The sequence below is a fragment of the Nerophis ophidion genome, linkage group LG21 (assembly GCF_033978795.1).
Source record: "Nerophis ophidion isolate RoL-2023_Sa linkage group LG21, RoL_Noph_v1.0, whole genome shotgun sequence".
Lineage (NCBI taxonomy): Eukaryota > Metazoa > Chordata > Actinopteri > Syngnathiformes > Syngnathidae > Nerophis > Nerophis ophidion.
Window position 1 is genome coordinate 40,845,602 of NC_084631.1, and position 13,146 is coordinate 40,858,747.

General features: G+C 31.7%; 1 protein-coding gene across 2 annotated transcripts in view; it reads left to right on the forward strand.

Moving 5' to 3' along the window:
• The window catches only part of LOC133539501 (neurexophilin-1), a 92,611-nt gene that overhangs the window by 61,384 nt on the left and 18,081 nt on the right, over nt 1–13,146 (forward strand). Inside the window, exon 1 of one of the 2 annotated variants that reach the window (XM_061881489.1) lies at nt 33–172. The exons of the other annotated variant lie outside the window; for it this stretch is intronic. The gene's annotated coding sequence lies outside the window, so the exon portion shown is untranslated. Of the gene's footprint in view, nt 1–32; nt 173–13,146 lie in introns of those variants that run through there. 2 annotated transcript variants of the gene reach the window in all.

The following is a 13,146-nucleotide window of genomic DNA, read 5'->3' on the forward strand; positions in this document are numbered from 1 at the left end:
ACACACACACACACACACACACACACACACACACTTCTTGTGTGGGTTGCTAGTTGGACTTCCTCCCCAGTGGAATGGACTCCCGCTGCTGGGGTAAAACGAGGTCTTTTCGGGTCAGAAGAAGCTGGAATTGTGTTTATTGGATTATGGGAGGAATTGAATACAGCTGCAGGTAACAATTTTGCATCGTGATGATTTAGCTCACGGCCTCCTCTTACATTCCGCTCTGACTGCAACACTTTTCACCACTCGGTGAACTTCTCTGCAAAAAGGAAACATGTTCAAGGTCTGCACGGACATGGTGGTGATTGTGGGAGATATCAAAGTAAACATCCTTTACTCTGAAAAGAACTTCTAACATGCACACTCTGCTATTTGCTTTTCTTCTTACTTGCAAACAAGATTTCATTTAGTCAGAAATTAGTCTTTGCCATTCAGACCATGTTTTTGTGGCACTAATATGTATATGTTTCTAAAGCGAGTATACTTATATATTCTTATGGCACTAATATTTATATAGCGAGTATACTTATATATTTATATGGCGCTAATATTTATATATTTATATGGCGAGTATACTTATATATATTTTATGGCACTACTATTTATATGTTTCCACAGCGAGTATACTTACATATTTTTATGGTATAATATTTATATAGCGAGTACACTTGTATATTTTTATGGCACTAATATTTATATATTTATATAGCGAGTACACTTATATTTTTATGGCACTAATATTTATATAGCGAGTATACTTATGTATTTTTACGGCACTAGTATTTATATATTTATATAACGAGTATACTTATATATATTTTATGGCACTAATATTTATATGTTTCCATAGCGAGTATACTTACATATTTTTATGGTATACTATTTATATATTTCTATAGCGAGTACACATATTTTTATGGCACTAATATTTATGATTTTCTATAGCCAGTATACTTATATATTTTCATGGCACTAATATTTCTATAGCGAGTATACCTATATATTTTTAAAGCATAATATTGTTATATTTCTATAGCGAGTATACTTAGATATTTTTATGGCACTGACATTTCTTTATTTCTATAGCGAGTATACTTATATATTTTTATGGCACTAATATGTATATGTTTTTATAGTGAGTATACTTACATATTTTTATGGCATAATATTTATATATTTCTATAGCAAATATACTTGTATATTTATATGGCACTAATATTTCTATGTTTCTATAGGGAGTACACTTATATATTTTTATGGCACTAATACTTATATGTTTCTGTAGCAAGTAAACTTACATATTTTTATAGCAGAATATTTATATTTTTCTATAACGAGTATACTTATAGATTTATATGGCACTAACATTTCTTAATTTTAAAGTGAGTATACTTATATATTTTTATGGCATTATTATTTCTATAGTGAGTATACTTACATATTTTAATGGCATAACATTTATATATCTCTACAGCAAGAATACTTACATATTTTTTGGCACTAATATCAATATGTTTCTAAAGCATTTGCACTTATATATTTTTATGGCACTAATATTTCTATAGCGAGTATACTTATATATTTTTATGGCACTAATATTTCTATAGCGAGTATACTTCCATATTTTTATGGCACTAATATTTATATGTTTCTATAGCAAATACACTTATATATTTTTATGGCACTAATATTTCTATAGCGAGTATACTTATATATTTTTATGGCACTAATATTTATATAGCGAGTATACGTACATATTTTTATGGCACTAATATTTATATGTTTCTATAGCAAGTACACTTATATATTTTTATGGCAATAATATTTCTATAGCGAGTATACTTATATATTTTTATGGCACTAATATTTATATAGCGAGTATACTTACATATTTTTATGGCACTAATATTTATATGTTTCTATAGCAAGTACACTTATATATTCTTATGGCACTAATATTTCTATAGCGAGTATACTTATATATTATTATGGCACTAATACTTATATAGCGAGTATACTTACATATTTTTATGGCACTAATATTTATATGTTTCTATAGCAAGTACACTTATATATTTTTATGGCACTAATATTTCTATAGCAAATATACTTATATATTTTTATGGCACTAATATTTCTATAGCGAGTATACTTATATATTTTTATGGCACTAATATTTATATAGCGAGTATACTTACATATTTTTATGGCACTAATATTTATATGTTTCTATAGCAAGTACACTTATATATTCTTATGGCACTAATATTTCTATAGCGAGTATACTTATATATTTTTATGGCACTAATACTTATATAGCGAGTATACCTACATATTTTTATGGCACTAATATTTCTATAGCAAGTATACTTATATATTTTTATGGCACAAATATTTTTATAGTGAGTATACTTATATATTTTTATGGCACTAATATTTCTATAGCGAGTATACTTATATATTTTTATGGCACTAATACTTATATAGCGAGTATACTTACATATTTTTATGGCACTAATATTTATATGTTTCTATAGCAAGTACACTTATATATTTTTATGGCACTAATATTTCTATAGCAAATATACTTATATATTTTTATGGCACTAATATTTTTATAGCGAGTATACTTATATATTTTTATGGCACTAATATTTCTATAGCAAGTATACTTTTATATTTTTATGGCACTAATATTTATTTGTTTCTATACCGTGTACATTTTCATATTTCAATAGTGTGACCAGTGATATGTTTCTAAAGCGCATACAATCATGTTTCTTCTAATGTCTTTTTAAAAAATATATATGTGTATGGCGTAAATATTGTTGTATTTCTATAGCATATTTTTTAGCGCACTTTGCACGTTTGCACGTTCGTACGTGGATGTCCTGCAGGTTTAGTGCTTCAATCAATCAATCAATCAATTGGATACAAATAATTGATTATCAATAACATCTGTTCAAATAAAGCCAGCATAAAAATGATTGTTTATGTATTTGCTTTAGAAACTGCAGTTAATAAACATAAACAGTGTTTCTATGCACTTGATATCCTTGGATCAGTCACATCATGATGAGTTATTTCTACTTAAGTGAGATCAGTAAAACCCAACATCATGGTGAGTTATTTCTACTTAAGTGAGATCAATAAAAGCCAACATAATGATGAGTTAGTTCTACTTATGTGACATCAGTAAAACCCAACATAATGATGAGTTATTTCTACTTATGTGAGATCAGTAAAAGCCAACATAATGAGTTATTTCTACTTAAGTGAGATCAGTAAAACCCAACATCATGATGAGTTATTTCTACTTAAGGGAGATCAGTAAAAGCCAACATCATGATGAGTTATTTCTACTTATGTGAGATCAGTAAAAGCCAACATAATGAGTTATTTCTACTTATGTGAGATCAGTAAAAGCCATCATAATGATGAGTTATTTCTACTTATGTGAGATCAGTAAAAGCCATCATAATGATGAGTTATTTCTACTTATGTGAGATCAGTAAAAGCCAACATAATAAGTTATTTCTACTTAAGTGAGTTCGGTAAAACCCAACATAATGATGAGTTATTTCTACTTATGTGAGATCAGTAAAAGCCTTCATAATGATGAGTTATTTCTACTTATGTGAGATCAGTAAAAGCCAACATAATGAGTTATTTCTACTTAAGCGAGATCAGTAAAAGCCAACATAATGATGAGTTATTTCTACTTATGTGAGATCAGTAAAAGCCAACATAATAAGTTATTTCTACTTAAGTGAGTTCGGTAAAACCCAACATAATGATGAGTTATTTCTACTTATGTGAGATCAGTAAAAGCCATCATAATGATGAGTTATTTCTACTTAAGTGAGATCAGTAAAACCTAACATCATGATGAGTTATTTCTACTTAAGCGAGATCAGTAAAAGCCAACATAATGATGAGTTAGTTCTACTTATGTGAGATCAGTAAAAGCCACCATCATGATGAGTTATTTCTACTTATGTGAGATCAGTAAAAGCCATCATAATGATGAGTTATTTCTACTTAAGTGAGTTCAGTAAAACCCAACATAATGATGAGTTATTTCTACTTAAATGAGATCGGTAAAACCCAACATAATGATGAGTTATTTCTACTTATGTGAGATCGGTAAAACCCAACATAATGATGAGTTATTTCTACTTATGTGAGATCAGTAAAACCCAACATCATGATGAGTTATTTCTACTTAAGTGGGATCAGTAAAACCCAACATAATGATGAGTTATTTCTACTTATGTGAGTTCAGTAAAACCCAACATAATGATGAGTAATTTCTACTTATGTGAGCTCAGTAAAAGCCAACATAATGATGAGTTATTTCTACTTAAGTGAGATCAGTAAAACCCAACATCATGATGAGTTATTTCTACTTAAGTGAGATCAATAAAAGCAAACATAATGATGAGTTAGTTCTACTTATGTGAGTTCAGTAAAACCCAACATAATGATGAGTTATTTCTACTTAAGTGAGATCAGTAAAACCCAACATCATGATGAGTTATTTCTACTTATGTGAGCTCAGTAAAACCCAACATCATGATGAGTTATTTCTACTTAAGTGAGATCAATAAAAGCCAACATAATAATGAGTTAGTTCTACTTATGTGAGATCAGTAAAAGCCAACATAATGAGTTATTTCTACTTAAGTGAGATCAGTAAAAGCCATCATAACGATGAGTTATTTCTACTTATGTGAGATCAGTAAAAGCCAACATAATAAGTTATTTCTACTTAAGTGAGTTCAGTAAAACCCAACATCATGATGAGTTATTTCTACTTAAGGGAGATCAGTAAAAGCCAACATAATGAGTTATTTCTACTTATGTGAGATCAGTAAAAGCCATCATAATGATGAGTTATTTCTACTTAGGTGAGTTCAGTAAAACCCAACATAATGATGAGTTATTTCTACTTAAGTGAGATCATTAAAAGCCAACATAATGATGAGTTATTTCTACTTATGTGAGATCAGTAAAAGCCACCATCATGATGAGTTATTTCTACTTAAGTGAGATCAGTAAAACCCAACATAATGATGAGTTATTTCTACTTAAGTGAGATCAGTAAAACCCAACATAATGATGAGTTATTTCTACTTAAGTGAGATCAGTAAAAGCCAACATAATGATGAGTTATCTCTACTTATGTGAGATCAGTTAAAGCCAACATAATGAGTTATTTCTACTTATTTGAGCTCAGTAAAACCCAACATAACGATGAGTTATTTCTACTTAAGTGAGATCAGTAAAACCCAACATCATAATGAATTATTTCTACTTAAGTGAGATCAATAAAAGCCAACATAATGATGAGTTAGTTCTACTTATGTGAGATCAGTAAAAGCCAACATAATGATGACTTATTTCTACTTAAGTGAGATCAGTAAAAGCCAACATAATGATGAGTTATGTCTACTTAAATGAGATCGGTAAAACCCAACATCATGATGAGTTATTTCTACTTAAATGAGATCGGTAAAACCCAACATAATGATGAGTTATTTCTACTTATGTGAGATCAGTAAAACCCAACATCATGATGAGTTATTTCTACTTAAGTGGGATCAGTAAAACCCAACATAATGATGAGTTATTTCTACTTATGTGAGTTCAGTAAAACCCAACATAATGATGAGTAATTTCTACTTATGTGAGTTCAGTAAAACCCAACATAATGATGAGTTATTTCTACTTAAATGAGATTGGTAAAACCCAACATCATGATGAGTTATTTCTACTTAAGTGAGGTCAGTAAAACCCAACATCATGATGAGTTATTTCTACTTATGTGAGTTCAGTAAAACCCATCATAACGATGAGTTATTTCTACTTAAGTGAGATCAGTAAAACCCAACATCATGATGAGTTATTTCTACTTAAGTGAGATCAGTAAAAGCCAACATAATGATGAGTTATTTCTACTTATGTGAGATCAGTAAAAGCCAACATAATGAGTTATTTCTACTTATTTGAGCTCAGTAAAACCCAACATAATGATGAGTTATTTCTACTTAAACGAGATCAGTAAAACCCAACATCATGGTGAGTTAGTTCTACTTATGTGAGATCAGTAAAAGCCATCATAATGATGAGTTATTTCTACTTATGCGAGATCAGTAAAAGCCTACATAATAACGTATTTCTACTTAAGTGAGATCAGTAAAACCCAACATCATGATGAGTTATTTCTACTTAAGTGAGATCAATAAAAGCCAACATAATGATGAGTTAGTTCTACTTATGTGAGATCAGTAAAAGCCAACATAATGAGTTATTTCTACTTAAGTGAGATCAGTAAAAGCCATCATAATGTTGAGTTATTTCTACTTATGTGAGATCAGTAAAAGCCAACATAATAAGTTATTTCTACTTAAGTGAGTTCAGTAAAACCCAACATCATGATGAGTTATTTCTACTTAAGTGAGATCAGTAAAAGCCAACATCATGATGAGTTATTTCTACTTAAGGGAGATCAGTAAAAGCCAACATAATGAGTTATTTCTACTTATGTGAGATCAGTAAAAGCCATCATAATGATGAGTTATTTCTATTTAAGTGAGTTCAGTAAAACCCAACATAATGATGAGTTATTTCTACTTAAGTGAGATCAGTAAAACCCGACATCATGATGAGTTATTTCTACTTAAGTGAGATCAATAAAAGCAAACATAATGATGAGTTAGTTCTACTTATGTGAGTTCAGTAAAACCCAACATAATGATGAGTTATTTCTACTTAAGTGAGATCAGTAAAACCCAACATCATGATGAGTTATTTCTACTTATGTGAGCTCAGTAAAACCCAACATAATGATGAGTAATTTCTACTTATGTGAATTCAGTAAAACCCAACATAATGATGAGTTATTTCTACTTATGTGAGCTCAGTAAAACCCAACATAATGATGAGTTATTTCTACTTATGTGAGATCAGTAAAAGCCAACATAATGAGTTATTTCTACTCATGTGAGCTCAGTAAAACCCAACATCATGATGAGTTGTTTCTACTTATGTGAGTTCAGTAAAAGCCATCATAATGATGAGTTATTTCTACTTAGGTGAGTTCAGTAAAACCCAACATAATGATGAGTTATTTCTACTTAAGTGAGATCAGTAAAAGCCAACATAATGATTAGTTATTTCTACTTATGTGAGATCAGTAAAAGCCAACATAATGAGTTATTTCTACTTATGTGAGCTCATTAAAACCCAACATAATGATGAGTTATTTCTACTTATGTGAGTTCAGTAAAAGCCATCATAATGATGAGTTATTTCTACTTAGGTGAGTTCAGTAAAACCCAACATCATGATGAGTTATTTCTACTTAAGTGAGATCAGTAAAAGCCAACATAATGATGAGTTATTTCTACTTATGTGAGATCAGTAAAAGCCAACATCATGATGAGTTATTTCTACTTAAGTGAGATCAGTAAAACCCAACATAATGATGAGTTATTTCTACTTAAGTGAGATCAGTAAAAGCCAACATAATGATGAGTTATGTCTACTTAAATGAGATCGGTAAAACCCAACATCATGATGAGTTATTTCTACTTAAGTGAGATCAGTAAAAGCCAACATCATGATGAGTTATTTCTACTTAAGTGAGATCAATAAAAGCCAACATAATGATGAGTTAGTTCTACTTATGTGAGATCAGTAAAACCCAACATAATGAGATATCTCTACTTATGTGAGATCAGTAAAAGCCAACATAATGAGTTATTTCTACTTATGTGAGCTCATTAAAACCCAACATAATGATGAGTTATTTCTACTTATGTGAGTTCAGTAAAAGCCATCATAATGATGAGTTATTTCTACTTAGGTGAGTTCAGTAAAACCCAACATAATGATGAGTTATTTCTACTTAAGTGAGATCAGTAAAAGCCAACATAATGATGAGTTATTTCTACTTATGTGAGATCAGTAAAAGCCAACATCATGATGAGTTATTTCTACTTAAGTGAGATCAGTAAAACCCAACATAATGATGAGTTATTTCTACTTAAGTGAGATCAGTAAAAGCCAACATAATGATGAGTTATGTCTACTTAAATGAGATCGGTAAAACCCAACATCATGATGAGTTATTTCTACTTAAGTGAGATCAGTAAAAGCCAACATCATGATGAGTTATTTCTACTTAAGTGAGATCAATAAAAGCCAACATAATGATGAGTTAGTTCTACTTATGTGAGATCAGTAAAACCCAACATAATGAGATATTTCTACTTATGTGAGATCAGTAAAAGCCAACATAATTTGTTATTTCTACTTAAGTGAGTTCAGTAAAACCCAACATAATGAGTTATTTCTACTTATTTGAGCTCAGTAAAACCCAACATCATGATGAGTTATTTCTACTTAAGTGAGATCAATAAAAGCCAACATAATGATGAGTTAGTTCTACTTAAGTGAGATCAGTAAAACCCAACATAATGAGTTATTTCTACTTATGTGAGATCAGTAAAAGCCAACATAATAGGTTATTTCTACTTAAGTGAGATCAGTAAAACCCAACATAATGATGAGTTATTTCTACTTAAGTGAGATCAGTAAAACCCAACATAATGATGAGTTATTTCTACTTAAGTGAGATCAGTAAAAGCCAACATAATGATGAGTTATCTCTACTTATGTGAGATCAGTTAAAGCCAACATAATGAGTTATTTCTACTTATTTGAGCTCAGTAAAACCCAACATAACGATGAGTTATTTCTACTTAAGTGAGATCAGTAAAACCCAACATCATAATGAATTATTTCTACTTAAGTGAGATCAATAAAAGCCAACATAATGATGAGTTAGTTCTACTTATGTGAGATCAGTAAAAGCCAACATAATGATGACTTATTTCTACTTAAGTGAGATCAGTAAAAGCCAACATAATGATGAGTTATGTCTACTTAAATGAGATCGGTAAAACCCAACATCATGATGAGTTATTTCTACTTAAGTGAGATCAATAAAAGCCAACATAATGATGAGTTAGTTCTACTTATGTGAGATCAGTAAAACCCAACATAATGATGAGTTATTTCTACTTATGTGAGATCAGTAAAAGCCAACATAATAGGTTATTTCTACTTAAGTGAGTTCAGTAAAACCCAACATAATGATGAGTTATTTCTACTTATGTGAGATCAGTAAAAGCCAACATAATGATGACTTATTTCTACTTATGTGAGATCAGTAAAAGCCAACATAATGAGTTATTTCTACTTATGTGAGATCAGTAAAACCCAACATTTTGATGAGTTATTTCTACTTAAGTGAGATCAATAAAAGCCAACATAATGATGAGTTAGTTCTACTTATGTAAGATCAGTAAAAGCCAACATAATGAGTTATTTCTACTTAAGTGAGATCAGTAAAACCCAACATCATGATGAGTTATTTCTACTTAAGGGAGATCAGTAAAAGCCAACATAATGATGAGTTAGTTATACTTATGTGAGATCAGTAAAAGCCAACATAATGAGTTATTTCTACTTATGTGAGATCAGTAAAACCCAACATCATGGTGAGTTATTTCTACTTAAGTGAGATCAATAAAAGCCAACATAATGATGAGTTAGTTCTACTTATGTGACATCAGTAAAACCCAACATAATGATGAGTTATTTCTACTTATGTGAGATCAGTAAAAGCCAACATAATGAGTTATTTCTACTTATGTGAGATCAGTAAAACCCAACATCATGATGAGTTATTTCTACTTAAGTGAGATCAATAAAACCCAACATAATGATGAGTTATTTCTACTTATGTGAGATCAGTAAAAGCCAACATAATGAGTTATTTCTACTTATGTGAGATCAGTAAAACCCAACATCATGATGAGTTATCTCTACTTAAGTGAGATCAATAAAAGCCAACATCATGATGAGTTATTTCTACTTATGTGAGATCAGTAAAAGCCAACATAATGAGTTATTTCTACTTATGTGAGATCAGTAAAAGCCATCATAATGATGAGTTATTTCTACTTATGTGAGATCAGTAAAAGCCATCATAATGATGAGTTATTTCTACTTATGTGAGATCAGTAAAAGCCAACATAATAAGTTATTTCTACTTAAGTGAGTTCGGTAAAACCCAACATAATGATGAGTTATTTCTACTTATGTGAGATCAGTAAAAGCCAACATAATGAGTTATTTCTACTTAAGCGAGATCAGTAAAAGCCAACATAATAAGTTATTTCTACTTAAGTGAGTTCGGTAAAACCCAACATAATGATGAGTTATTTCTACTTATGTGAGATCAGTAAAAGCCATCATAATGATGAGTTATTTCTACTTAAGTGAGATCAGTAAAACCCAACATCATGATGAGTTATTTCTACTTAAGCGAGATCAGTAAAAGCCAACATAATGATGAGTTAGTTCTACTTATGTGAGATCAGTAAAACCCAACATAATGAGTTATTTCTACTTATGTGAGATCAGTAAAAGCCAACATAATGATGAGTTATTTCTACTTATGTGAGATCAGTAAAAGCCATCATAATGATGAGTTATTTCTACTTATGTGAGATCAGTAAAAGCCAACATAATAAGTTATTTCTACTTAAGTGAGTTCGGTAAAACCCAACATAATGATGAGTTATTTCTACTTATGTGAGATCAGTAAAAGCCATCATAATGATGAGTTATTTCTACTTAAGTGAGTTCAGTAAAACCCAACATAATGATGAGTTATTTCTACTTAAGTGAGATCAGTAAAACCCAACATCATGATGAGTTATTTCTACTTATGTGAGATCAATAAAAGCCAACATAATGATGAGTTAGTTCTACTTATGTAAGATCAGCAAAACCCAACATAATGATGAGTTAGTTCTACTTATGTGAGATCAGTAAAACCCAACATAATGATGAGTTATTTCTACTTAAGTGAGATCAGTAAAACCCAACAAATTGATGAGTTAGTTCTACTTATGTGAGATCAGTAAAACCCAACAAATTGATGAGTTAGTTCTACTTATGTGAGATCAGTAAAACCCAACATAATGATGAGTTAGTTCTACTTAAGTGAGATCAGTAAAACCCAACATAAGTTATTTCTACTTACAGTATGTGAGTTCAGTAAAAAGCCAACAACATGATGAGTTATTTCTACTTATGTGAGATCAGTAAAACCCAACATAATAATCACCTGCCTCTGATTAAAGATTAGGACACTCACCTGCCTCTGATGGTAATCGGGACTCTCAGCTGCCTCTGATTAGTAATCAGGATACACAACTGGCTCTGATTAGTGATCAAGAAACTCACCTGCCTAAGAGTAGTAATCATGACATTCACCTGCCTCTGATTAAAGATTATGACACTCACCTGCCTCTGATTATTGATCAGGACACTCACCCGCCTTGCGTTAGTAATCAAGACACTCACCTGACTCTACTTAGTTGTCAGGATACACATTTGCTTCTGATTAGTGATGAAAAAACTCACCTGCCTAAGTAATGTTGAGCATCGTCTATTTAAACTTGACAGTTGGCGGGAAGGTATGTTCAAAACACTCACCCGCCTCTGATTAAAGTTTGGGACACTCACCTGCCTCTGGTTAGTGATAAGGCTACACACCTGCCTCTGATTAGAGATCAAGAAACTCACATGCCTATGAGTAGTGATCAGTAGACTCACCTGCCTCTGATTAAAGATTAGGACACTCACCTGCCTCTGATTAGTGATCAGGAGACCCAACATAATGATGAGTTATTTCTACTTAAGTGAGATCAGTAAAACCCAACATCATGATGAGTTATTTCTACTTAAGGTAGATCAGTAAAACCCAACATAATGATGAGTTATTTCTACTTGTGTGAGATCAGTAAACGCCAACATAATGAATTATTTCTACTTATGTGAGCTCAGTAAAACCCAACATAATGATGAGTTATTTCTACTTATGTGAGTTTGGTAAAAACCCATCATAATTATGAGTTATTTCTACTTATGTGAGATCAGTTAAAGATTAGGACACTCACCTGCCTCTGATTGGTAATCGGGACACTCAGCTGCCTGTGATTAGTAATCAGGATACACAACTGGCTCTGATTAGTGATCAAGAAACTCACCTGCCTAAGAGTAGTAATCAGGACACTCACCTGCCTCTGATTATTGATCAGGACACTCACCCGCCTCGCGTTAGTAATCAAGACACTCACCTGACTCTACTTAGTTGTCAGGATACACATTTGCTTCTGATTAGTGATGAAAAAACTCACCTGCCTAAGTAATGTTGAGCATCGTCTATTTAAACTTGACAGTTGGCGGGAAGGTATGTTCAAAACACTCACCCGCCTCTGATTAAAGTTTGGGACACTCACCTGCCACTGGTTAGTGATAAGGCTACACACCTGCCTCTGATTAGAGATCAAGAAACTCACATGCCTATGAGTAGTGATCAGTAGACTCACCTGCCTCTGATTAAAGATTAGGACACTCACCTGCCTCTGATTAGTGATCAGGAGAGCCAACATAATGATGAGTTATTTCTACTTAAGTGAGATCAGTAAAACCCAACATCATGATGAGTTATTTCTACTTAAGTGAGATCAGTAAAACCCAACATAATGATGAGTTATTTCTACTTGTGTGAGATCAGTAAACGCCAACATAATGAGTTATTTCTACTTATGTGAGCTCAGTAAAACCCAACATAATGATGAGTTATTTCCACTTATGTGAGTTTGGTAAAAACCCATCATAATGATGAGTTATTTCTACTTATGTGAGATCAGTTAAAGATTAGGACACTCACCTGCCTCTGATTAGTAATCAGGATACACAACTGGCTCTGATTAGTGATCAAGAAACTCACCTGCCTAAGAGTAGTAATCAGGACACTCACCTGCCTCTGATTATTGATCAGGACACTCACCCGCCTTGCGTTAGTAATCAAGACACTCACCTGACTCTACTTAGTTGTCAGGATACACATTTGCTTCTGATTGGTGATGAAAAAACTCACCTGCCTAAGTAATATTGAGCATCGTCTATTTAAACTTGACAGTTGGCGGGAAGGTATGTTCAAAACACTCACCCGCCTCTGATTAAAGTTTGGGACACTCACCTGCCTCTGGTTAG